At 38.5% G+C, this 26,741-nt stretch overlaps 1 pseudogene; it reads right to left on the bottom strand.

The window, feature by feature from the left end:
* LOC117020656 (histone-lysine N-methyltransferase SETMAR-like) overlaps positions 1 to 26,741 on the bottom strand; it is a 51,320-nt pseudogene that overhangs the window by 11,633 nt on the left and 12,946 nt on the right.

Raw genomic sequence — 26,741 nt, 5'->3', positions numbered from 1 at the left:
AACACCACAAAGAACCACTGCTGGTCATTTAGCATTTCTGCCCCCCCCCCCCCCCAATGATTAGTCTAACACATCTCTAAGTCTACTTTCAGGCTCCAATTAACCAAGATAATATGGGGAAAGACAGTCATAGTTTGCCCCCAAATCAATTGCTTTAATGTTACCTTATTTGGTTAGCAATACACCCAATGCAAGCTTGGGTACAAATTTAACAGTCTACAAGTATCATCTGAAAGTGCAAAAAAGTAATTCAATAGTTTTAAATAATCTTATAAGTTACCTCATGGAAAATGATCAAAAGGTTATTTTTCTATAAAAATAGTCTGCTGTCTCTCAGCTGAGCTGTCCTCTCTTCATTATTAGACAGGACTTTCCATGAGTAACTCCAGCCACACTCCCACCTCTCCATCTCTCTCCCCACCTTCACCCAATGCCAAGTTGAGAAATGGTATCCTCAGTCAAACCTGAACAGACTTATCTTATGACTATCTGAATGGTTACTGTGTACTTCCCCCTTGATAGTTAATCCACAAGCTGGTTAATGTGACCTTGATTAAATGAAATGGCTGTATTCCCATTTCTTAACTACCAGTTTTTAAACAAAAAAATAAAAGAATAAATTAATTCAGCAAAAAATTTCACAAAAAAACAACATATAAAAATTACTTGTGTTTGTATACACTAATAATGAACAATTGGAAAAGGAAATTAAGAACATAATTGTATTTACAATAGCACCAAATGAATAAAATACTTAGGAATAAATCTAATTAACCAAGGAGGTAAAAGACTTGTACACTAAAAGCTATAAAACATTGCTGAAAGAAATGAACAGAAACACAAATAAATGGGAAGATATCCCATATTCAAAGATGGGAAAACTTAATATTGTTAAGATGATAATATCACCCAAAGAGATAAAGAGATTCAACATAATCCCTATCAGAATCCCAAAGGCATATTTTTTTCAGAAATAGAAAAAAAAAAATCATCCTAGAATTCAAACAGAATTTCAAGGGACCCCCCCCAAATAGCCAAAACAAGTTTAAAAAAGGACAAAGTTGGAGGACTCATACTTCCTGATTTTAAAACATATTACAAATCAATAGTAATCAAACCAGGGGTACTGGCATAAAGACAGACATATAGACCAATGTAACAGAACACAGAGTCCAAAAAAACTAAACTCTCATGTATATGGTCCAATGATCTTCAACAAAGGTGCCAAGACCTCCCAAAAGGAAAAGGACAGTCTCTTCAACAAATGGTGCTAGGAAAACTAGACATCCACATGCAAAAGAATAGAGTTGTACTCTTACACTATATACAAAAATTAACTATAAATGAATTAAAGGCCTAACCATGAGACTCAAAATGATAAAACTCCTGGAAGAAAATATAAGGGAAAAGCTTCATGACACTGTATTTGGCAAGTAACGATTTCTTGGATATGACTCCAAAAGCACAGGCAACAAAAGAACAGAGTGAAAGGCAACCTAAGAATGGGAGAAAATATTTGCAAATTAGATATCTGATAAGGGGTTAATATTCAGAATATACAAAGAACTCTTACAACTAAACAACAAAAAATCAAATAACCCAATTAAAAAACGAGTAAGGGACTGCATTGGATAGATTCCAAAGATGGTATACAAATGGACAATAAGCACATGAGATCCTCAACATCATTAATCATCAGAGAAATGCAAATCAAATCCACAACGAGGTGTCACATCACAACCATTAGGATGTCTACTCTCAAAACAAGAACTAGACAATAACATACGTTGGCAGGGGTATGGAGAAACTAGAATCCTTCCTTATGCACTATTGGTGGGATTGTAAAATGGCACAACCACAATGGAAAACAGTATGGCAGTTCCTCAAAAAATTCCTCAAAAAATATGGCAGATGCCATGTGATGTACCAATTCCATTTCTAAGTATATATCCAAAAGACTTGAGAGCAGGATCTTGAAGAGATATTTGCCAACCCATGTTCATAGCAGCACTATTCATAATAGCCAAGAGGTGGAAGCAACCCAGTGTCCATCAAGAGATAAATGGATAAACAAAATGTGGTACAGACATACAGAAAGGAAGGATTTCTTGTCACATGCTTCAACCGTATAGGGGGAATGTTTGTACACTCGCCCAATCCATATGTTAAAATCCTGATGCCCAAAGGCCTCTGAGAAGTGATTAATGCCCTTATAAGGGAGAGATCAAAGAGAGCTCTCTTGTCCCTTTCACAATGTGAGGTCACTGCAGGAAGTTGGCAGTCTGCAGCCCAGAGGAGGGCCTTCACCAGAACCCAACCACACCGTTACCCTGATTTTGTTCTTCCAGCTTCCAGAACTGTGAGAAATACATTTCTTTTGCTTATAAGCTACCCGGTTTGTGGTATTTCATCATCGCAGCCTGAATGAACTAAGACATACAACATGAATGAACCTTGAAGACATTATGCTAAGTGAGACAAGCCAGTCATTAAAGGACAAATACCGTATGATTTCACTTCTATGAGGTATCTAAAGTAGTCAAATTCATAGATATAGAAAGCAGAATGATAATTATCAGGGGCTAGAGAAGGGGACAAAAGGGAGCTGTTTAATGGGTACAGTTTCGGTTCTGCAAGATGAAAAAATTCTGCAGATCTGTTTTAGAACAATGTGAATATACTTAATATTCCTGAACTGTGCACTTAAAAGTGATTAACATAGTAAATTTTATGATATATGTTTTTACCAGAATAAAATTTTTTAGTAAAAATACATAAAGAAATCCAAATATTTTTGTGTTGTTGTTGTTATTGTTGAATAGGGAAAGAGGAAAGAAATGAAAAGGGAGTTAATTTTTCCCCTTTGTGTACATGAAAATGTGTGCATTTTCATTTCTGGGACAGTCCATACATGCCAGTTCCACAGCAAAATTTAAATGTTGAACATAAGGATCTGAGTTTTCTAAAATCCAAATCAGACACTAAAACCTATCAGAAAAACCTAGGCATTGGAATGTTTACCTTTAGGACCTCATTTCCAGACAAGAACCTTGCTTGTTTGTAAAGGCAAGAACAACCAGTCTATGCCAATTGGGTTCTTGACTGCAAATAACTGATATAGATACTGGCAACTGAAAAGGGAAGGGATTTATGGATGTACAGTGGGGAGCTCACAGAATCCACATTAAACTGGAAGATTTAGAAAACAGGAGGTATTTCCATGACTGGGTAGCCAAGAATACACCCAGGCCACCCCCCAGGATCAGTCTCATTAGGACACCAGCCATAGCTGTGCCTGGCCCCATCGTCACTGAACACTCATTGCCACCTCCAACTGATCATGCATTTCTGCATCATCCCCTCAATGTTCAAATTCTGGGGTGGGAAGAACTGATTGGGCATGCCAGGGAGCTTCCATTCAGCAGGAAATTCTTCCCAATAGACAGAATATCCAAATGCTAAAGGAGAGAGAAAAGGCAATTGTCCACACTGGTTACCAAGTAGCTTGGCAACTGTTTATGTCTCAAATACTTGGCTCATTCAGTTTAAAATAAAGCAATAAGTTTCTAACCAATTCCCAGAACTAGGAGGATCTTCATGAATTCTGTTAACTTGCAATACGGCAGTTTTCCACAGGTTATCCAATGAGAGAAGAAAATAAACGATCACTGGGTAAAGCAAGGTACACAGGAGCAGGTGGGATGAAGGAGGCCATGGTTAGCTGCCCTCTAATGATTTCCTTTTGTCAAAGTCAAATTTAGTTGACCTTGATAAGAGCAGACACTGTCTTTAACGCTCCTGCCAGAACAGACTATAAAGACAGATAGTCTGTTTGCATGTACTAGCATTGCCTTACCATCACCATGGGACTAACACTGCTCAAGCAGAGCAGATGCCATTTATTTGGCACAGTTTAATCAATATGTAAGCCTCTAGCCAGCTTCCACACAGCCTATCAGAAAAATTTTCCATAGACTCCATAAGGCAAAGGTACACAGAGATTTAGAAAGTCATAAAGAGGTGAAAATAAAAAGAAGAAATTAACTTTATTTCATATTACACTTTTATTCATTCAATACACTCCTCATTCAAAGGGTGCTGAAGAATTTTGCTTTTATAAAGATAGACCAAAGATGTCTTTACCTCTTTTCTCTTGAAGTCAACAAAACAACCAAGTTTAAAAACAAAACAAACAAACAAAAAAACCCCAGAAACTCCACTTTTCAAAAATAAAACTAGGAGACATCTATAGCCCTGAACTATAACACATGCAGGAAGTGGGTGGAGAAATGGTGAGCGATGTTAGAGAGCAGAGGATGATCAAACCCTAGTGTCTGCAGAGGTAGCATCAACAAGGAACAGGCTGCAGGGCCCCCAGAAAACATCAGGAAGTGGAGACATTGCTACTGTAAAGGTGGGGTGAGTGGGCAAAGTCAGAAAACAAGGAGACTGAAAATCTGTATAAGCAGCAGTTGACTCCCAGGGTGCTTCACTCTCCCCAAAGAGCTAGAAGGTACACTGTTAATAAACATGGCTTCGGGGAAGCAACAAACTTATAAAACACCAGCACCGAAGACAGTGAGGGTGAAAACGGATATGAAGGGAAAACGTGCATGACAGAGAGTGAGACCCCCAAGTTCTCTCACCCTACAGGGCCAGAACTCTAGTAGCCAGCGTGATATTCCCAAGCAAGAGATTGAAAGGCCGTTCTCCGGAAAAATTAAACCATCATCTGAGAAAAGATCTACAGACACTACTATCACTATCTGCATCGAAAATGCTGACAGGCTACCTAGTCATCCTACAGAGAATTCCAGCGGGAAACAAGCCTGCAGATATATAGAGGCACAAACACTGCTTCTAATTAGCTTTCCAGTGCCCCACCTCTTAAATAAACAAAAGACAAGGATCATCAGACATCTGAAGAAAGTTTGTCATACTGGAGAGAGAAAACCAAACTAAAGAAAAAAAGAAATTAGTGGAAACAGGGACAATACTGGTAAAAGAAGAAAACTTCAAAGAAATCATATTTAATATCTCCATTGAGCTAAGATCTTGCATTCATCTCATAAAATCACAATGTTATTAAAACAATAATCAGAAATAAAAAAAGAGGGGGGAAAAGATGACATAAAAATTACAATGAAAGGATTCACAAGTAAGTTAAAGAAATCTTCCAGACAGCATAACAAAAGTTAGAGAAGTGGACAATACAAAAAAAAAGAGATAAGAATATTAGAAAATCTATGTAAGAAGTACAATATCCAAATTAACAGGCACCCCAGAGAAAGAGAACCATGAAAAAACCCAGGGAGAAAATTTTCAAGGAAAATAATATAAGAATATATTTAATAACTCAGTCATATAATTCTTAGATTATAAGGACCTACTGAGCACTCAGCACAGTGAATGAAAAATAGCTTATATGATGGTAATTCACCAAAAAATTGTAGGAATCACTTACAAGTAAAAAAGAGATCTTCAAAACTTGCATAGAAGAAACTGACAAAAACATATAAAATATCAAGGAAAATGGCATTAGAGTTCTCAATTGCAGCACTGGAAACTGGATGAAAATGAAGCAAAACCGTCAAAATCCTTTCCAAACTAGAATTCTATACCCAGCCAAACTACCACTCAACTATAACACCAGAATAAAGGCATTTTCATATATGCAAAGTCTGAGGGACACAAAACTGCTGGATTTTCGTTTTAAGCCTTCTAGCACTATATTTGACTAACAGCTTTACTTTATTTTGAACTGTACAATTTACACATATTTTCAACTATTATCTCATTTTGGTCTGTAGGCACAAGAGTACATTTTTTGAGGCTCTGTAATCATGAATGGGATATGGCCTTGGTTACCACATTCTTCTACTAATAAAATATGAGATCTTGATATAAAAAAATTCCACAAAATAACCTTTATTCTTATATAATAATGTACTTAAAAAGGTCTTTAGAAATAGTCATAAATATTCTGTGAAGATAGATATTATTATCCGTTGCTTAAAGATAAGAAAATTTAGGCTTAAAGAGATGAGTGACTTTCCAAAGGTGTCACAGCCAACATAAAATAGTACTACAACTCAAATCTATGCCTAGTGCCATGTTCAGGATTCTTCTCATGACATGTATGTAAAAATAATCTTTAAGGCTTTATGTTTCAGTATCTCATTCTCCTGTATACACACAGGGAACTGTCCTTTCAAGCCACCAAAAGCACTGTTATCCCTTTTCTCCATCCTAATGACAACCCAGCTATTCATTTCACCTCAAGCCCCTCAGCACTATAGCCTAGCTTCTTGCCCTTTTCCAGGACATCCTTAAAGAACTGTACTATAGGTTCCCAAATAAACACTGACTTATATACTTAGTGGTCTGGCAAAAGGCAAATCCTAACTACTTACAATAATAGAAAGAAACTTGATTTTTTCCCCCCTTAATCTAAGGGTTAGAAGGAAAATAGATAATTACACAAAAGGGACTTCATCTTCTCATATGCTACATGTAGCAGAAAGGCAACTAATGTATTTTAGATGTTCATAATGATCCATCTGGCTCACTACCATAAAAAAATGCAACTCTTGTTTATAATCAGCTATTAGTTTTGTTATACTATAAAGGGGAAAAGATTCAAGAATAATTATCCCTTCCAGTCTGCCCCCCCTCCAAAATGTATTAATCAAAAAGTGTACTTTAAAATTCAGAACACAATAAAACATGCACACAGCTTTTCTTCCCACTCCCTTTTCCAAAGCAGAGAGACAAGAAGACTGACAGGCACACATGTACTCACATTTACACACACTGTCTGTGCCATTGGACTCATATCCCTGTCTCTCAACTTCATCCTCTGTTAGACTTGTGGACATGAATGGGCACTGGGTGAAAAGGTCACAGTCCTCACTGAAAACCCCAACTGTACTCTGAGTGACTCTGAGATCTGAGTCATGCAAAGAAATAGTGTGATGACAATCTAGCTACTTACGCCACAGTATCGGTCACCATTAAATATCTGAGGTGGCAGAGGATTGCCCTGAGTGGGCTTCTTTTCCGGGGGGATGTTTTTGTACATCCATTGCCTCTGTTCTTCTGACATTGTGATATCCACCTCCTCAAACTCTATCTTGTTAGCTTCCAGAAATCTAACCACATCTTGCTGCTTCTTCTTTATCTAAAGAGAGAAGACAAATAAGAAGACATGCTTATCTGAAACAATAGGTAGATATTTCCAAATTGAACTAGATTTGATGTCTCGTTGTCAGAAGTCACTGACACAAAAAAAGAGGCAATTTACATAGGCGCCATGCACTGTCCACTCACTGGCTATCCAGCAGAGGTTTAAGCAAGTCCTCACACAGTGATTTCTTCACGAAGACTCCCCGAAACTCTGGGGCACAACTCAGATTAGCTGGAAGAAACAGACTATGTATACGGTGAGAAAATCATATAGTTCTCAGGGCCATCACTACTCCCACCTCCCACCCAAGAAGTAGACATTTACAGTCATGAAAGCTCCCTCTGCTCAAAACCACTTGAAAAGCATGGATAGCCCATCTGAGATGTCAAAATTTCACTGATTCGCGGGAGCAGCAACATTTTTATTCCCCTCAGCAGCCTCTTTCAGATATTCCACAGCTGTAGCCAATGTCATGAAGGCACTCTTTCATCAATTCACAAGAGAAAAATGTTCTCCACTTCTAAGGTGAGCATAAACAACAAGCACCATTTCACGTTGTTAACCCTTTTCATTCCTCTGACCATTCATGTTTCCTTCCTCAGTCACTAGGGATCAGGTGTGCTCTTGAAGAGGTGCAAACACATTTGCAGTTTTCAAAATGTTACGACGAATCTTCTTAGTTTAAGGGACTACATTCACTAATGTAGATGGGGTGATAATATTCAATTTCTTAAAGACATAGCACATAAAACACGAGCAAACAAACTTGCTTTTTCTAAATGACTCTGGAAAATCTGCACAAAGAATGGCCAAAAAAAAGAATCATTTTGAGAGGTCAGGCAGTCAGAAAGACCTCTCATCAATAGAAAATATTAATAAAATGCTTGAAGAACAAACTTTCACATACCAACTGCCTCTACCAATCCCAACTTCCCTCCAAAAGTCTCAACGACAGGTGTCTGAGGTGGAAATCTGTTACATGCCATGAGCAACGAGGTTCTGATCACTGGGCTGAAGTCTATAGGCATAGTATGGACGAAATAAAAAGCTGACAAAATAGGACATCTTTAAGTTCAATGATATACAATGACAGAATTACTTTATGATTACAAATCCAAACTGGTAATAGTATTATCTTAATTTCTTGAATGAAGCCATTTTTCATTTCTTAAAAAGTTAACTTTTTTCCTTCTTCACTATAGAAATGTTATATTATTTTGAAATTTCAGCTTGCAAAAAAGTATCATCCATCCTACTTAATTTCCCCTTACAACTGTACAAGGTAGATTTTATTGTTCCTGAGGTCAAAGTAGTCACCTATTTTTATCAAGATCCTACTGTGTGTTCTTATCAAGACAATAATGTCATTCTCCTATTTAAAACCCTTCTGCCTTTGGAAAATGTACATATTTCTTAGCCAACAGTAAAATGTCCTTCTTGATCTAGCTCCTTTGACTACAAAAGCAATTTATTTGTATATTTAAAAGTTTGGAAATTGCAAAACATACAATAAGTTACCTACAATCTTATTACCCAGACTACCACTGCCAAAATTTATTAGAGGAAAGGCTCTGGATTTAATGTCCATAGATGGAGTTCTATGTATCCAGCATATTTCAAATGTTCACGAGAGTGATCAAAAATATAACTGCTGGGGCTGGCCTGGTGGCTCAGGCAGTTGGAGCTCCATGCTCCTAACTCTGAAAGCTGCCGATTCGATTCCCACATGGGCCAGTGGGCTCTCAACCACAAGGTTACCAGTTCGATTCCCGCAAGGGATCGTGGGCTGCGCCCCCTGCAACTAGCAACGGCAATTAGACCTGGAGCTGAGCTGCACCCTCCACAACTAAGACTGAAAGGACAACAACTTGACTTGAGAAAAAAGTCCTGGAAGTACACACTGTTCTCCAAAAAAGTCCTGTTCCCCTTCCCCAATAAAATCTTTAAAAAAAAAAAGAAAAGAAACTGATACACAGTCAAACCTTAGTTTTCCACATAATGTATAAATATGGACCTCTACCCTAAAATGTGAGTACCTAAAAAATTCATATTCTCAATAGTAGGCTACATCAAAGACACACATACAGTTTCTTTACTTCTCCACCCTCCAGCCTATACACATAGATAACACACACACACACACACACACACACACACATACACACACACACCATTTATTGCTAGACTATAATCCCCTACAGATCGATTGGTCTCTACTTTCACAGGGTTGCACTAGGTAAAAAGAGCTGCACTTTGTCCCTTTCACTCAAAATTATATCAAAAATACTGTCCCCTGTAATTAAAAGTCTTCAAAAGTATGACTTTTAATATCACCTGGCAATTCCATCATGTAGATATATAGTTAACTGTTACTATTGTTGGATACTTAGCACAGTTGTAACTTTCACCACTAGAAATAACATCATTTAGCGAAAATCTTTACATATAAAAGTCTTACTGTATCTTGGGATACTATTTTAGGACAAAGGCCTATGAATGAAACCCAGGTCAAAGGGCAGAGACATTTTTCAGGCACCTGATAGACCCAGGTTTAACTGCTTTTCAACAAGGCCACGTCTGACATAAAGTACAAAGTTCCACTTATAAAATAAATAAGTCCTGGGAATATAATATACAACATGGTAACCATAATTAACAATATTGTATTGTATATTTGAAAGTTGCTAAGAGAGTAGTAGACCATCCAAGAAAAACAATTTGTAACTATGTGTGGTGATGGATATTAACTAGATTTATTGTGATGATCATTTTGCAACATACACACACTTACTGAATCATTATATTGCACACCTGAAACTAATATAATTTTGTATGTCAACTATACCTCAATTGAAAAAAAACAAGGCCACCTCAGTTTACATTCCCATTAACAATATTTGAAAGTATCCATGTCTCAATGCCTTTCCTTTCTTATAGCCAATGTTTGCAAGTTATATTGAAGATTCAAGTTTAAACAACGTGAGGTGATGGATGTTAACTAAACTTAACTGTGGTCATCATTTTGCAATATACGCATACATCAAACCATTATGTTGTACACCTTAAACTTATACAATGTAATATCAATAGTATCTCAGTAAAAAAGAGAAGTGGTTGCTGTTCTGAAAAAAAAAAAGTCAAATATATCATTACATACTGACAATGCTCAGGAAGCAAAAGAAAGTTCCTTACTAACAATGGTGACAATTGTCAGTACTGAAAGGAGTAAAATGTAAGAACTATATTTCTATTTTCAAAAAGGGAAGCAAAGGCAGACACGACCAGGTTTGTGTTTGAAAGACATCACTTTAATACTATGCAAGCTAAAAACAATAAAGGAGAAATTCTGTATGTATTGTCAAATTCTGTATGAAAAGGTCTCCAAGAATTTATATATATATGAAAAAAACAACAACAACAAAAACAAGAAGAACTATGAGTAGACTAGGCACAGTTTTCTGAAAAGAAAAGAGAAAAATAGGAACACATTCGCATTTGCTTATATTTATGTTTTAAAACACTCTTAAAGGTTATATAAGAAACTTCAAAAGTGGTTGCCTAGGGGCTGGGGGAATGGGAACTGGGTGATGGGAACAAAGTTGGAGCAAGAGTTTTCACTCTCTACATGTGTAAACTTTAATCTTTTTTTTTGAACAGTGTGAAAGTGTCAATAGTCAAAAGATTAAACAGAATTTATTTTGAGAGTGAAAGAGAGAGCTTCACAGCCTGAGAGGAGCAGGAGTACAGGGCCACAGAGACGCAGTGTTTTATATAAATCAAGTTTCCCAACAGGACGTGAAGGAGGACTCAGAGCATTTTGTTACTCAGCCCCCGTTTCCTTATAAGAAAGGCCAGATGATTAAAACAAAATTTTAAAAAAGAGCTAAAGCCACAGAAAATTAATACTATAGGAAATCATCCAAATAAACAAAAAGGAGACATTTAACCCAGAGAAGGAGGTTTTATGTGGATGTTTGTGATACTAGCATCAGGAAGGAAGATGAGTCATGCCACCAAGCGCTGCTTTTAAGATCTGCTGAGGTGAATGTGGCCTGGAACTAGGGGAGCCCAGGCTTCAGTGGCAGGGGACAGACCAACTCAGGAGACAGGGACTTGGGAGCTGTAAGGGCCTGAATAATAGAAAGGCTTCCCACGTGGCAACCGGAAGCCATCAAGGGCACTTCACTTGCTGGGCAAAAATCCAGTGTTCACATAACAGTAACATACTCATGTATAGTCATTTCCTTAACACAAAGAGCTTTCTTCTCCCCACGTTTCAATTGTTCTGAAACAAAGTGTACCTCACAACCAATATCAAAATAAATTTGGGGGGCAAATGGAAGAGAAGAATTTGTGGGGCAATAGTGGCTGCCTTCACCCATGTCAACTTAGCCATGGGTGGAAGGAAGGAAGGTACCTATAACTCCTGGATGGTTTGTTTTAAACACACTTAGAAGCCATGACAGATGATATTAGTTATTCACCCAGAAGCCATCTACCTTTCTTTCTTAATACAGAAGCCTGGTTTTGTTTAGGAAAGCAATGTGCTCAACTACAAAATTTGTTTACCCACACTCCTCTGCTGTTTGGGATGATCACATGACACAGCTCTGGCCAATGAGATATATGGCAGATGTTCCTTGGGACGGCTCCACATAATGAATGGAAAGATAAATTCCATTTTGCCCTTTGTCCTCCTCCTGTATACCTTGCAGAAATGCAGAAGTGGTGCCCAGAAGTGCAGACGCCATTTTGCAAATGTGAGAACAAACACCACATGCTAAGGATGGCCAAACAGAATGGCAGGAGCCTGGCTCCTTGATGACATTTTACAGGTGTCACACCAGTCTTGTGCAGCCTACTCTAAACCTTTCTGTAGTAGACAAATAAATCCCTAATTAGTTAAGCCTCTCTTTATCAAGTTTTCTATAGTTTGCATCTAAATGCAATGCTACTTGGTTGAATTCTTAATTGCTACTTAAAATGTCTTCAGAAACACTGTAGCATGATGGATTGAAAATAAAAGCTATTACTGCACAGCAGAGCCTGGAAATAAAAGCTGTGAGACATGAATTTAACATAAGTGAAATGAGTATTTGTCACTGAATAAACAGATGAATTTTTATTATTATTTCTAAAACAAACAACAAAGTTGTTCAACCTAAAACCAGAAAATATGAAAGCATGAAAGTTGCATTTCATCTTATCATTCAAACGTATACCATTACACATCATCCAAAGCACTTAAAGGGACCAGCAGACACTGCTAAATCTTAGGGGAGCTCACAGGTAGGCAAACTATGACCCACAGGTCAACTCTAACCCACTGTTTTTGTATGGCCTACAGCCAAAAATAATCTATATTTTAAATAGACTATTAAAAACCAATAATAATATTTCATGACAAGTAAAAGTTACATGAAATACATATTTCAGTGTCCATAAATAAAGTTGTAGTGGAAGATAGCTACACCCATTCATTTACATATTGTCTATGGCTGCTTTTGTCCCACAGTGGCAGAGCTGAGTAATAGCAACAGAGGCAGAATGGTTCCCGAAGCCTAAAGTATTTACTAGTTGTCCTTTACAGAAAAAAGTTTGCCAACCCTGGGCTAGATCCCAGATCTTCATTCCTGGCGCAGAGTTCACGTTTTCAGTGAGGCCTTTCCTAACCACCTGATTTTACATTTTTACCAGACACTCCAGAACTTTGTACTCACCTTCAGTGCTTCATTTTTCACCTTAGCACTTAGCCTCTGACATACTGTATGTTTTCTGTATTTGTTTGTCCGCCCCCACCCCCACTAGAACATAAATCCCCCAGGGCTGGGGATTTTGCTGTTTTGTTCACTGCTGTATCCCCAGGGCCTAGAATAGTGTCTGGTACATAGCAGACATTCAATAAATATTTGTAATGAATAGCCAGGACTCTCACAAGTGGAAGGGCTACTGTAACAGTGGTGCTGATTCTCTCATCCATGTAGGATTGAAATACTTTTAAGTGTCACCTCCTCAGAGAGTCCTCTTTAACCACCTTAGTTGAAGTTTTATTTCAATTTATTAAAAGTTCATTTGTTTACTTGTTTTTACGATCATCTTTCTGTCTCTCCACAACGTCAGGTCTGTAAGCACAGGGACTGGCCGGCAGGAAGCCTTCAGTAAATATTAACTGAAGGGATGATTAAAGAATTCACTCCAGGGCCGAACATCAAAGATTTCCAGGTGATGTTCAAGAGATCAAACTGAGTTGGTAATTTACTTTAGGAAAAGATGTAACTGAAGTTTAGCCAAACAGAGATGTAGGCCAAATACCAGTAGTTCTCAATTAATGCTGAAGTTGTATGAATTTAAAATCAGTGTGTCTAGAATGCATGTCTAACTGTAAGCAGCCTAAATGATTCACATGAATTTCTAGACCCTGACATTGACATTGATACTGATCAAAGTTGTATGTTTACATAAGTGCTATTGTCAGCTAACTTTAAAAATTGCAAGTACATAATGTAGTGTTTTATTTTGCCCAAGGGATGGCTATTGAGAATTAAGCAAATATGTTGCTATTCCCCTAACTCTGGCTCCAGCTGTTGTAGGATTCTATCACCCTTAACCATTTCCACCAAAAATCTCCAGGAGCTCTGAAGCAAGCTCCTCAGATGTGCTTCAAAGCAGCCTTCTTTGCAACTGCCAGTCTGAACGTGCCCCGCCCAACCCAAATTTCGTATGTTGAAACCTAACCCCCAAAGTGACGGTATTAGAAGGTAGGGCCAATGAGCAGTGATTATGAGGGCAGAGCCCTCACAAATGGGATTAGTGTTCTTATAAGAGTCCTTGCCCTTTCCACCATGTGAAAACACAGCAAGAAGCCCTCAGTCTGCAACTGGGAGGAGGGCTTTCACCAGAACCCAACCGTGCTGGCACCCAGATTTTGAACTTCCAGCCTCCAGAACTATGAGAAATAAACCTCTGCTATTCATAAGCATCTCCCACCACAGTCTATCGTTATTTTGTTATAGCAGCCTGAGTGGACTAAGACAATAAATCTTCACCCTTTCAACTCCAGACCCTTGCAGGACCCACATCTGCTAAGTACCCCAATGCCTGCACCCAAGCCCTGGTGACCCACCCTCCCAGGTGCCTGGGTGATAAGCTGTCTGGGCTGGTGCTACTGAATCTGCTGATGTAGCACAGACACTCAGTGACCCATGGAAATCTGTGTAGACACTTGTAGCTTTCCATGGCAACCTCCTGGCTCCACAAGTCCCTAGGAATTGGATCAGAGGACAGGCTAAATAAGTTACATTGCACTTGACTTAGACTTACACCCTAGTCTGTGGCACTGACATCTAAGGAAACTTGCACTTCTCCATTCTCTTCTTATAGGATTAGTTCTTTCCCAGAAGGCTGCCAGTTAACTTACGTAATAAAGCAGCCCCTGCCACATTCCTTCCATAGGCTTCTGGGCATGTCTAGTCATGTTTGAATTCCAGGTGTACATAGTTGATGCAGCACCCTGGGACCTTGGGATCACTAATAAATAAACAATCAGTTTGAATTAAGATAGATTTTTTTAATTAAATTGAGATTTAATATGTGAGCAATTGTGGGAAAGCAAGTTTAAAGACAAATGCACAGATGGAGGACAAGGAAATTTTAAAAAGAATATATATTTTAGGATTAGACTATCCTAGTTTTAATTATGGCCCTGTCAGTTGAATAGCCTTGGAGGAATTACCTAGCTTCTCTCTCAAACTCAGTTTCCAAATCTGTGAACTGAACCCAATATCTTTTTTTCATCACTTTGTTGTGAGGATTAAGTAAGAAAAGAAATAAACAATAATAGGCACTTGCTCAGTTGTTTCACTCCTTCAAACATATTAGCTTTTCTTTCTTGCCCTAGATGTAGCCTTCTGCAAAAAATATAAATGACCTCTGGGTACTTTCAAAGGCTTTGGGTATTCAATGCAACAGTTCTTTATTTCACCTACGTTCACACTTCAAATGCAGTTTTCTTTTTTCTGACCTGAGGTAAGGCTGATTAAGGCCTTTTACGTTTCTCACATGGAAAAAGTCAAAGACAGGCAGAGGAAAGAAAAAAAGGACAGATTTTCTTATCATTTGACAAAATTTACAAAGGAGAGGCTGGATTGGACTAGGAGAGGTAGATGGCACTGAAATAATTCCTTCTTTCAACTAAAAAGGATAGAAAGGACTGATGATCTTTCCCTTGTCGAAGACCCCAGAAACTTTCCATTGACTGAGTAGGGTACCTCAAAAATATATAATTTCATGGAATATTCTTTAACTAATACCCCACATTGGACTCACTAGGCATTATATTGTAATAAAGAGGATGCAGATGGCAAATATTGTGACGGACACTAAGCTAGTTATCCCAAAGCTATTTGTTACCTCTGCTGTGAAGGCTGGAAAACTAAAGCCCCAGTTTTCCCATCCACCCTTGCAGCTGGGGCAGCCATGTGACCCAGATCTGGCCCTTGAGATGTGAGCCAAATTCCACTGGGTGGAGCTTCTGGACCAGGCTTTGCTCTCTTGTTGAAGCAATGGATTAAGATGCTAGGATCCCCTGTGCCTGCCGCTACTCCTTCCTGCTGGGAACCCAGGTGGGAGGGCTACAGATGCAGAGGCAGCCTTTCCAGTGAAGAGGCAACAAGCGTCAAGAAAAGGCCAACCAAGAGAATCTTAGAAACACAAGCCTTGCACACATCAGCCTCCAGGCTTACCAGGAGAAACCAAACACTTGCATTCATTTAAATCATGTTAGGCAGGCTCTCTTTTACAGAAAAACACATTCCTGACTAAAACTCACCAATATGTTTCATTGTTGGGTAGTAAGGCGGGTGGGTGTAGAATAAGCCCCAATAAGCCATCTGCTGTCAACATTCTAATGCTGTTTAACTAAACATGAGATTACACATAAAGTACCATGTCTCTAGTGTCCATTTCAGTTTATCTTACTTGAAAGCAAATACCAGGTTACCAAGCCAAAGATAACAATGAGAGAGGCTGTCTTGCAAGAGATTGAAACTTGAGTTTTTGGGAATCAGTGTCAGAAAGATGGATTATGAAATAAATACAGGGTAATTTTTGAAAGAACTGTTATTATGTTATAAATGAAGCAATATAATTTTAATGATGGAAAAGATTGTGCTTTTTTTCGTCTATGTATCATTAGCACAGTCTCTGGTACACACACTCAACATGTTTGTATTAAACATGGAAATATTATTGAACTTTAATAAATACTTTTAACATCTTTTTAACCAGTTAATATTGAAGGTCCTGTTTTCTTAACCAACTTGTATTGGTTTCTTTTTTCTATATTTAGAATATTAAGTCATCTTTTTAATTAAAAAAATTTTTTATTTGAAAAAAACCCATAATCTTATCATTCTGAAATTATTTTTCATATTACCTTCCAAGGAGTCAACATTTGGAAACACACTTTATATAGCTGCTACAACATACATATTTTGGGGTAGGATGTTGTGGACCTTCAAGTTGTAATATTGATCATTAGCTCACATTGTTCTAAGAAAAACTTTGAAGAGAGAAAAGGGAATTTTTTTAATCATCAAAACATAAAATTAGGAATATTGTTTCAACTATATCCCACCATTTTAATTGCTATTTTGTGGACATTTTATAATACACATTTTATTAGTATAGTAATATATGCATAGAATTTATTTAAAATATACATATATTGGGGCTATATCTTCAAAGAATTTCTTTTTTATTATTGGGGTATGCAATCAAAAAACTTTGCAGACCACTGTACTAGAGAACTAGGGGACCAGGAGAAATGCTGGTGTGCAAACAACAAGATTATATATTATTTCCCTTTATAATGTTTAGAAACTTTCAAACCAGAAAGCAAATCTCTATTCCAAACATGTAAGAATTATTAAATCCTATTATTCTTAGTTTTTGGTGCCTTTTTTCTTATACCAGGTTTTAAAAGTCGGTTTATAAATTACTACCTTGCAAAATCAGCAAAAATGGAGTGGAAAAAAAAAAATCCCACCATGTTTTCTACAAGTATGGCTTAAATTTTGATATTCTTTGCCTGGAAGCATTCTAGCATATCTATGACCGGGAAAATTACTAGACTCACAAAGAAATCCTAGAAAACTAACCAGTTTCACTGTAAATATAGAAATATGTATACTATACTGCTAATATATTTTCTAAATGAGAGTAATAAATCTAGAGGCAGAACAATTACCATTGTTCTTCGATTATAATGATGTTCACTTTCCATTTGCACCTATGTATTTTGGGAAAGACTCTTTTCATCAATATAAAAGCAGACCTTCAAATTGTAGTATTGATCATAGCTCACATTATTCTCACTAAGAAAAACTTTCTGAAGAGAGAAAAAGGAATTCTTTTAATCATTAAAATATAAAAAATTTTTTGATAGCAACATTAGCACATATTAACGTGCTTGAATTAGGCAAAATGAAGACATCATGACATCTAGCAATATCCTTTATAATCTATTTTCTCTTCATACTAATACTTCTGCCCTTGAAGACATCACATACTTCTAGGACTTAATCTATCACCTCTATGAAGATATAACCAAAATTTGCATTTTAAAATTGACCTCTTTGACAAGATCCAATCTTATAGTTCCAAAGCCTTTCTGAAAATTTATGCTTAAATGTCTCACCATCATCTCAAACTTGACTGGTAAAACAAAACAACAAAAATAATAATAACCTTGTTGTCACAAGGTCAAGCCATCATTCACCTCCTTCTCCTAATTTTTCCTATTAACAATACACAACTTTGTTGTTGACTCAGCATAACAGAACCACCTACAAGTCCAAAACTTAACACTGTTACAAAAATAACCTACCTAAATGAAAACATTCACACACATACACACACACACACACACACACGTTATTAAATTTGGTGAAGGGAACCTCTCCTGTGCTCGATCTGGTAGCACTGAAACAAGGATCGTGTAGAGTAGGTGGGGAGGTCGGTCTGCCCATGGCAAGCTTGACTCAGGTCTGCGAGGGGACCTGGCTTTCAGTGGCTTTTGCATGACGGTCAGAGCACTTTGATGAGGATGTGAAGGACAGTGAACGGATCCTCATCTGGGCCACTTAGCTTTGATTTACCTTCTCATCTTGGACAGTCAGAAAGGGATGGATCACCAAGTGCAAGGTACTTATTCTATGAAAGCCTCAGTTTCCTCATCAGGGAAATGCAGATCATAATTCAGCTGACAGGGTGGTGATGAAACTTAAATGACATAATACTCACAAAGTTCTTAGTGCATGGCACACCAAAAGAGCTCCACACACACTAGTTACCATTTTTATTACAGTAATTTTTATTCTAAGGCTATTCTAAGACCTCATCAGCTATTCTGTTCCTTAGAAAGCAGTCTACTACTAGTCACGGGGGATCCTTGGACCCACTACAATTCCATGGCAATTTGGCTTCTCTTTCTCCATTCATTCATTGTTTCACTCATTTGTTCATGCCACAAGGACATTTTGAGGGTCTAGCAGGTGCCAGGCAACACGCTAGGCATAAGGGGTACATACCTGCCTCTGCCTTACTTCAGCTCTCCCCCCAAAAAGCTGTGAGTTACAGGGAGTCAATAGAGCACTGATAGTGCCCGAACTATAAAACTTGATTTAAACAGAGAGAGGATCCACTCTCTGGAATGTAAACTTTCGTGAGAATGGGCTTCCCTTTAGACGTGACCATAACACTGTACACCAGCAGAACATGTTCTAGAAAGGTTTATTTTCCACCCAGGCTCCTACTAACCCAGCCATACACCCATCCCAGCCCAGCGAAGCAGGCTAAGCAGACTGAAAGTGACGAGGGCAGAAAAAGGTCTCCTTGGGCACATCCTTGCACAGAGGCTTGTCATTAGCAGAAGTCCATCTGCCTCATCTAGACTCGCCAAACCCAGGAACATAGAAGGCACTGTTCAATTTTGTGTGTTCACAAGAGTAAACTTTATGACTTTCCCATCTCTGCTACATATAGGGAGTAAGAACAGGAATGCTAAAGTTAAACCTAGAAAAGTGGAACCAGGGGAATCAGAGATTGCGGCCAGGTAAAGAGGAATTAACAAGTGTCCCCATGGCTGTCTTAGGACTTAAGAGTCCATCCTGGTGTATTTTTAAGCTGACAACTAACGTCAATTTAAACGCCTTTTTATTTTGAGTCACACTCAATTGTCTCTCTTTTAGAATTACAGATTAAGAAGTTAATATATAATTGAAACCAATCTCTTCATTTAGTTCCACACTCAAACTTTGGCAGGTGTCGAAATTTATGGTGTACTGTTCTTGAATTTAAAGAAATACTTTAAAACAGATAAAAGAAAGTTTAATCCTGCCCTGCCCCTGGCAGAATGATTCTTCCCATGGACTTGAATCTAATTCGCCATTAACAAAAATGTTACTGGTATATATTTTCTGATTGGGAACCAATACTTTCAGGATAGTTTAGGCAACTCCCTTCACATTCCAGATCATAGGTTACGGAAATAATATTTGCTTCTTAATTCTTGGTATAATTTCAAAAGACAGGTAAGTAGGACAATTCTCGAACTGAATCAAAATTAAGAAGATAAAGGAGTCTACAAAATCTGCTACCTCAAATTTAGTAACATTATTTTTCAAAACTACACTTAAATGTTTAATCCCAAGTACAGCTGCCACTTGAATAATGCAGAGGTTAGGGGCACTAGCTCCCTGTGCAGTCAAAAATTCACTTATAACTTTTGTCTCCCCTAAAACTTAACTACTCATAGACTACTGTTCACTAGAAGCCTTACTGATAACAATTAACGCATATTTTCCATGTTGTATATACTCAAATGTCATCCAATGTGTTGTCTAGATTGAAAGACTAGATTCTAGGGACAGGAGTGAATAACTAAGATTTCCCCATGTATGAGAAAACCAGGAAATTCAGAAGATATTAGTGATGGTACTACCACCCACTCACCTGCCCAACCCCAAAACCTAGATTTCTTTGACTTTCCCTGACGATGTAATAATCAAGTCACGAAACATCAAAGTTTCTGCTGTCAAAAATTTTCTTGAACCCATCTATGTTTCTCTCTCCATTTTCACTCCACTAGCCCATACCAAGCCATCATCTCTGGTCTATATACCTTCATGTATCTCCTAGCCAGATTACCCCAAAACTACTTTAGCTTTTCACAGAAAAGCTAAAATGTAAAAAAAAAAAAAAAAAAAAAAAAAAAAAAGGCATAGACCTAATGGTTTCATATCTCTATTTAAAAACCTTTCGGTAACTTCCCATTATCCTTGAGATGAAGGTAAAAATGTGTGCCTATGCTCACAGGCCCACCTCGCCAGCTTCATGCCCCTCTCACTCACCCTGCAGCAGTCGCTCTCAACCTGTAAGGACATCTGGGCTTTTCAGAACACAGACTGTGACTATATGTGTGTGTGTGTGTGTGTGTGTGTATATATATATATATATATATATATATGTATACGTGTATATATATTAGCTGACACACAATATTATTCAGCTTCAGGTGTATAGCGCAGTGGTCAGACATCTACAGCGTCTATGAAGTGGTCTTCCTAATAAGACAAATGCCCATCTGACTCCCTACAAAATCTTTACAACATTATTGATTACATTCCCCAAATTATCTTTCATATCCCCATGGCTACATTGTGACCACTAAAAGAGTAGTGAAACAAAAACAAAAACACAGATTGTAGAAAGGAGATCAACTCCAAAGTTTTCGATTCAGTAAGACTTGGGTCGGGTTGAAGAACTTCCCTTTCCTGTCCATACAATGGAATATTACGTGGCCAAGAAGTGCTGATACATGCCACAATATGGATGAACCTTGAAAACATTATGCTAAAGTGAAAGAAGCTAGTCATAAAGGACCTTGTATTGTATGATTCTATTTATATAAAATGTTCAAAGAATAGACCAATCTATAGACAGAAAGTAGATGAGTGGTTGTCTAGGGCTGGAATGAGGAGAATGGTGGTATTGAGAATATGGCTAAGGGGTGTGGGACTAGCACTTGAGGTCCCAAATTCTCCATGTGGTCTCGCACCCCTCCTTTCCCCACATGTACTTCCTCACCACTGTGACTGACTCTTGTTCCTCTTGCCTTGAATGCCCTCTTATCTGAACACTGAAGTCCTCCTCTTCCTACGAGGCCCAGCTCACACCCCAACTCCCGCGTAGTACCATTCCAGTCCAGTATACTCTCCACTTACTTCCTCTGAATTTCCAGGGAATAGGCTACCCATATTCAATTTGTGTTTAAGAGCTACTGGGTCTTGTCTAGTCCAATAATTTTAAATTCTGGAAGGCAGGGAACAGATGCTATACCTCTATGACTTTAAAGGTATGACCTTGCACACTACGTCAGCAAACAATGAAGCTACAGAAACAATGGATGTGAAATTGGCAATGCCTGGACCATAATCCTGAAATGAATCATTTGTCCTACAATTATTCAATGACCTGTCAAGCTACTCTTTGGACAAAATGATAAAACTGAGACACAGAGGTTTGTTAAGTAAGTTACCCAAAATAATTCACGATGTAAGTAGCAGGAGTCAGGACTGGAACCCAGATCTCCTAACAAGCAGCCCAAATCCATGTCTCCATTCTGCCACATGACTGACATTTAGGAGTTGGGCAACCAAGAACTCTTGTCCCATGATATCATCCCAAATGAAAATATAAAGCTGTAAGCTCCGTATTATTATTTCAAGCAATTTTTCCAAGATATTAGCAAGGAAGCAGTTAATAATCAAAAATTAAGCATTCCAGGAAACACACACTGTATCATGAGCCAGAGACACAAACCAGAAGGAAAGGGAAAAAAAAGCAACCCACAAACATTTCAGATATTGAAATTATCAGATACAGAATATAAAAATGGTTAATATGTTCAAAGAAAGAAAAGAGGGGCGATTAAAAAGTAACTGCCAGGTGGAATTTCAGCAAACTCAAGTTCTTCAAAGTTTCTGGAGAAGACATGAGACAAGCGCATGGCCACAGGCTAAGCAGTCAGCCTACACAACCTGCCAGCAACGCTGTCCGTGGGTCCAAACAGGAATCCCAATTATGTGCAGAGAAGCACAGACCACTACCACCACTATAAAAACAGTTGTGTGTACCTGCTCCTCTTCCGCCAGCTTCCTCTGGAAGACGAAGACATGTGTGTATCGCAGCTGCATCCTCCAAGGGACTCAGGAGGGTAGCTTCAGACTAGCTGCTCCTCACATACTTAGCAGCTCATGAGTCTCTTTTCCTACTTGCTTGATGAAATATAAATGGCTCTAACTAATTTCTCCATCAACATGTGTATTAAAACTAATTTTCGTGGGCATTAAAAAAAAAAACACAAAAAATCCAAACTTGTATTACTTAGTGAAGCCGCAATAAAACATTAGCAAAAGCATGGAATGAAAGATGTGGGTGGTTTGATTTTATAGTTTTTACATTCCCTGTCAAGATTACATGTTTACTTCCTTAAGGAAAAGAGCCAGCCTAGTATAAAACATGAATTTAGGATGCCACTATGAAAATTATATACAACTGTTCATGCACATGCTTCCTGTTAATTAGAGGATACTTTGCAGAAAAGCTGCTCTGGCAAAACTTGCTATAATAGTCAAAATCCTCTGCAGTAAAGAGGAAACCCTGCTGAGCAGAGTATTTTCCACAGGCAAGAATACAGGACTTCAGCCAAAAGCTGTGCCTTTATCCACCACAGGAGACGCTGCTCTGTAACAGTGCATTTGGGAATACGGTCCCATTTCTACAGCAGTCCATCCGCGAATGTGTAAAAAGTGATCCTACAAGATGAGATAGAAACTACTTCTACTTCTACTTGAAAAATAATTTGGGGGACAGCAGGTCATTTTCACAATTACATTTTACAGGGGATCATATAATTAGTTCATATTCCCATAGTAGGTACAAATTGATACCTCTTAGAGAAAATCTGGATGCGCTTACACCTGCATTCTGTGGACCTGTCCCCCTCTCTTAGGTTGGCTGTGTCATCAGCTTTCTCCTCCCTCCTTGGGCTACTGAGCAATGCTAGTCTACCTTGTCTGCTGAAAAATCCCAACTATCTAACTTCAGCTGGATACTCAATTCTGTTCGACCGGCACAACCGCCACTAGCAGCTTTCACAACTTCCTCAAATCTCCACATGCACTCAACCTTCCCACAAATGATCCCAATTCCTGCATTCCAGACAAGATAAAGTGTGTCTTGAAGAGTGCCTCCAAATTCTGGGGGTCTCCACCTCAAATTTCTCTATATCTTCAGCCATATGATTCTGCATTCCATCTCAAGTCAAAAGAATAAGTGGAGAAATTAAAAAAGAGGATTAGAGAGAGAACACAGAGGACCAGCAGGAAGAAAAAGCAAGCACTCTTTAGAAGGTCGACGAGCTACTGTTCACTCAACAGGTTTTAATAACCTGGAGACGGTCTGACATGCTAGATGCTGCCTAGGAACTAGGGGACACAGGTAATAAAACAAGGCCTCCAAACTGAATCACTGCATAGCGTAATGTAGGGCTGTATATATGGGGCGGATAGGGCTTGCCAACAAGTAACTTCCCCATGAAACTGGCAATAACACAGGACTTCCCACAGGGCCAGAGCAGCCAAAAAGCAGGTGTTCAGGTAAAGTGCACAGGGAGGGCCGCAAAGCTAGTAACACGTAAGCAAAGAATAAAAGCACAGCATCAGAAATATTGAAAAAAAGGAATATAAAATAACCAGCTCCCAGGATGAGGAGGAAAAAGGATCCACAGCTATATAATATCGGAAGGCAGACAGAAAGGAAAATGGAAGGCAAAAAAGGAGCTGCACCACGGGGACAGCTAGGAGCAAATAAATTACTTTCACCTGGAATTGGAGATTGAGGTTTTCTGTAAAATTGAAGCTTGTCCCTTTAGCACAATTTATTACTATTTTACTTTAAACTATTTTTACTGTAGAAATCTTTCTAAATAGTACCATGTGTTCCTGCATTGTTGAGCAGACTACATCAAACCAAAACATGCCAGACCTGATTTAATCTGTTCTGGACTACGAATCACTATCATGATCCATGTTCGTACTTTGATGTGGTGCACTGACATTCTCCGAGGCCACTTAGGTGTAAAAGCCTGCTGCTTTACTTCACAGCAAACGGCCAAAGCTGTGCTTCTGGAATTCTCCATTTCTGCCTTCCTTCAGAAGGTACCTGTCAATTCTCAGAACTTCCCACTGGGACTGCCTCAGTGAGAACCATCGATTGCCGATTGCTGAGGCCTGTTTCATTCACAGTTGTCTGGGTGAGGCTTTGAAGGGCCTGCTAGCCTGGCAGAACGCAGGACAGCCAGTTTGCTTCACAGTGGCCTCTCTGCTTCTTTCCAGGTGGGGGGTTCTAGAATTCTGGTCTCTGGATAAGAAAAGTAATACTATAAAATTATCCCTAATGACACAGATTCTTCATGCCACTTATTTAAGAAGCAGTCAAATATATCATGTCCCTCGCAGCCTTTAGGTTTTCCAAAGCACACTTCCATCTGCAGGCTCCAGTCCCACGCCGGCGTGGTCAGGAACCCTTGATTAGCCTTTTATGTTTGATGCAGAAGCTACAGAAACATTTCTTTTTCACTTGTTCAATAAACACTATTTGCCAAATTCTCTGATAGGAACTCTGGGGGGAATAAAAAGATGAACGGAACAGTCCCTGACCTCAAGGAACTTATTTAGCTCTTGTAGTTCAAACAACCTGGGTATAAAATAATTATAACCAAGGGTGGAGTGTCTTGAGGCTGCAAGAGAGCAGTTCACAGGCTGTGCCAAGGAGAGCTATAGGGAAACAGAGTCCTCTCAATTTGGAGGACGAAGGGGGAATGGAGGGCCATGTGCAACGCTTCATCGGGAAACATTACTGGCACTGGCTTCAAAAAATCAGAATGAACACAGTCAAGACAAAGAAAATAACATGAGAAAAGCCACAGAAGGCCGGGAGAAAAAAAACCTCGTGTGTTTATGTAGTAGTCCAAAGACTAGTGTGAGAAAATGCTGCAAAGGGAGGTCAGACTCAGCTCACCCAGGACCCAAAATGCCAGGCCAAAAAGTTAGGGCTTGAAGCTGTAAGTTCTCACCTCAGGGGCCAATGAGGTCTTTCTAAGCTTTCCGAACCTAACACACAGACTTAATATTTTAAAAGGATGAGGCTTTTTTTCTTCCTTTAATGGAAAAGGAATCCAAAAGGTGAATTATTAATCATCTCGTTCCTGTTAATTATCTCTTGAACCAAGTTCACTATTAAAATATCGCTGTGGAACTAACTATAGAGCATCCATTTGTCTTGCTCTCACACTGCAGGAAATACATAGCAGTGGAAAAGGAGTCATTTAGTCTAAAACAAAAGGCAGCACAGATATACAAAACAAATGCACGTCTCTGACAGAAAAGAACGGAGACTGACATCTGTTTCAGTTCACAAGCTCACACAAAATATTTGGGGGGAAAAAGAGTATTCTAATTTTCCAGTGGAGCCTTTTATTTAAGTGAAATTTTCTAGAATCTTAAAAATAGCCACCTTCCCAACTCAGGAGATGCTATTTTTCTGTCTAGCTCTGAATGTGACTTCCTTTGCCCTCATCCAAATAAAATACTGCCCTTGAGATATACCAACGGGATAGATAATTTTAGCATTATATTCCATGACTCTGTGTTGTCTTCCATTTTCTGTGTTCATCTTTTCTCCCCAGTTAGATTATGAGTTATTTGGTGTGGGGGGTGGTGGTATTAGAAATCATGCCATATACCCATTCTGCATCCTGAACATGACTGAGCACTGACTGGGCACTGACCTCTCACAAAATATGTGAGAACTGACTAACTCAATTTCCAAAATATATATCCCCTAAAGACTGTATTCTGTGTTACTCATATTGGTTTGTTGGTGGATCAGAAGGAAAAAAAAAAAGAATTCTTAGCTAGGAGAGCTCTTTAAAAAAAAAAGGATCTAAACCAGTTGTTAAAAAAATAACATCAACATTATCAGTGAATAGGAAAATGCAACTCAAAACCACACTGAAATATCACTACACACCCACTACAATGGCTATAAGCAAAAAGACAGAGCATAGCAAGTGTTGGTAAGGATGCAGAGAAGCTAGAACTACCATACATTGCTAGTGCAAATGTAAAATGGAATAGCCATTGGAAAACAATTTGGTAGTTCCTCACAAAGGTAAACATACAGCTACCACACGAACGACCAATTCTACTCCTAGGTATATATACCCAAGAGAATCGGAAACATATGGTCACAAAAACTTGTACATAGATGTTCACAGCAGCATCATTCATAATCGCCAAAAAGTGGAAACAACCCAAATATCCATCAACTGATGAATGAATGTGGTATAGCTATACAATGGAATACTATTCAGCCATAAAAAGAAACCAACATGCATTAACTTGGAACATTATGCTAAGTGAAAGAAGCCAGA

This window comes from Rhinolophus ferrumequinum, chromosome 3, assembly GCF_004115265.2.
Source record: "Rhinolophus ferrumequinum isolate MPI-CBG mRhiFer1 chromosome 3, mRhiFer1_v1.p, whole genome shotgun sequence".
Lineage (NCBI taxonomy): Eukaryota > Metazoa > Chordata > Mammalia > Chiroptera > Rhinolophidae > Rhinolophus > Rhinolophus ferrumequinum.
The sequence above is the reverse complement of the archived record's forward strand: the minus strand, read 5'-3'. Positions and strand labels throughout refer to the sequence as shown.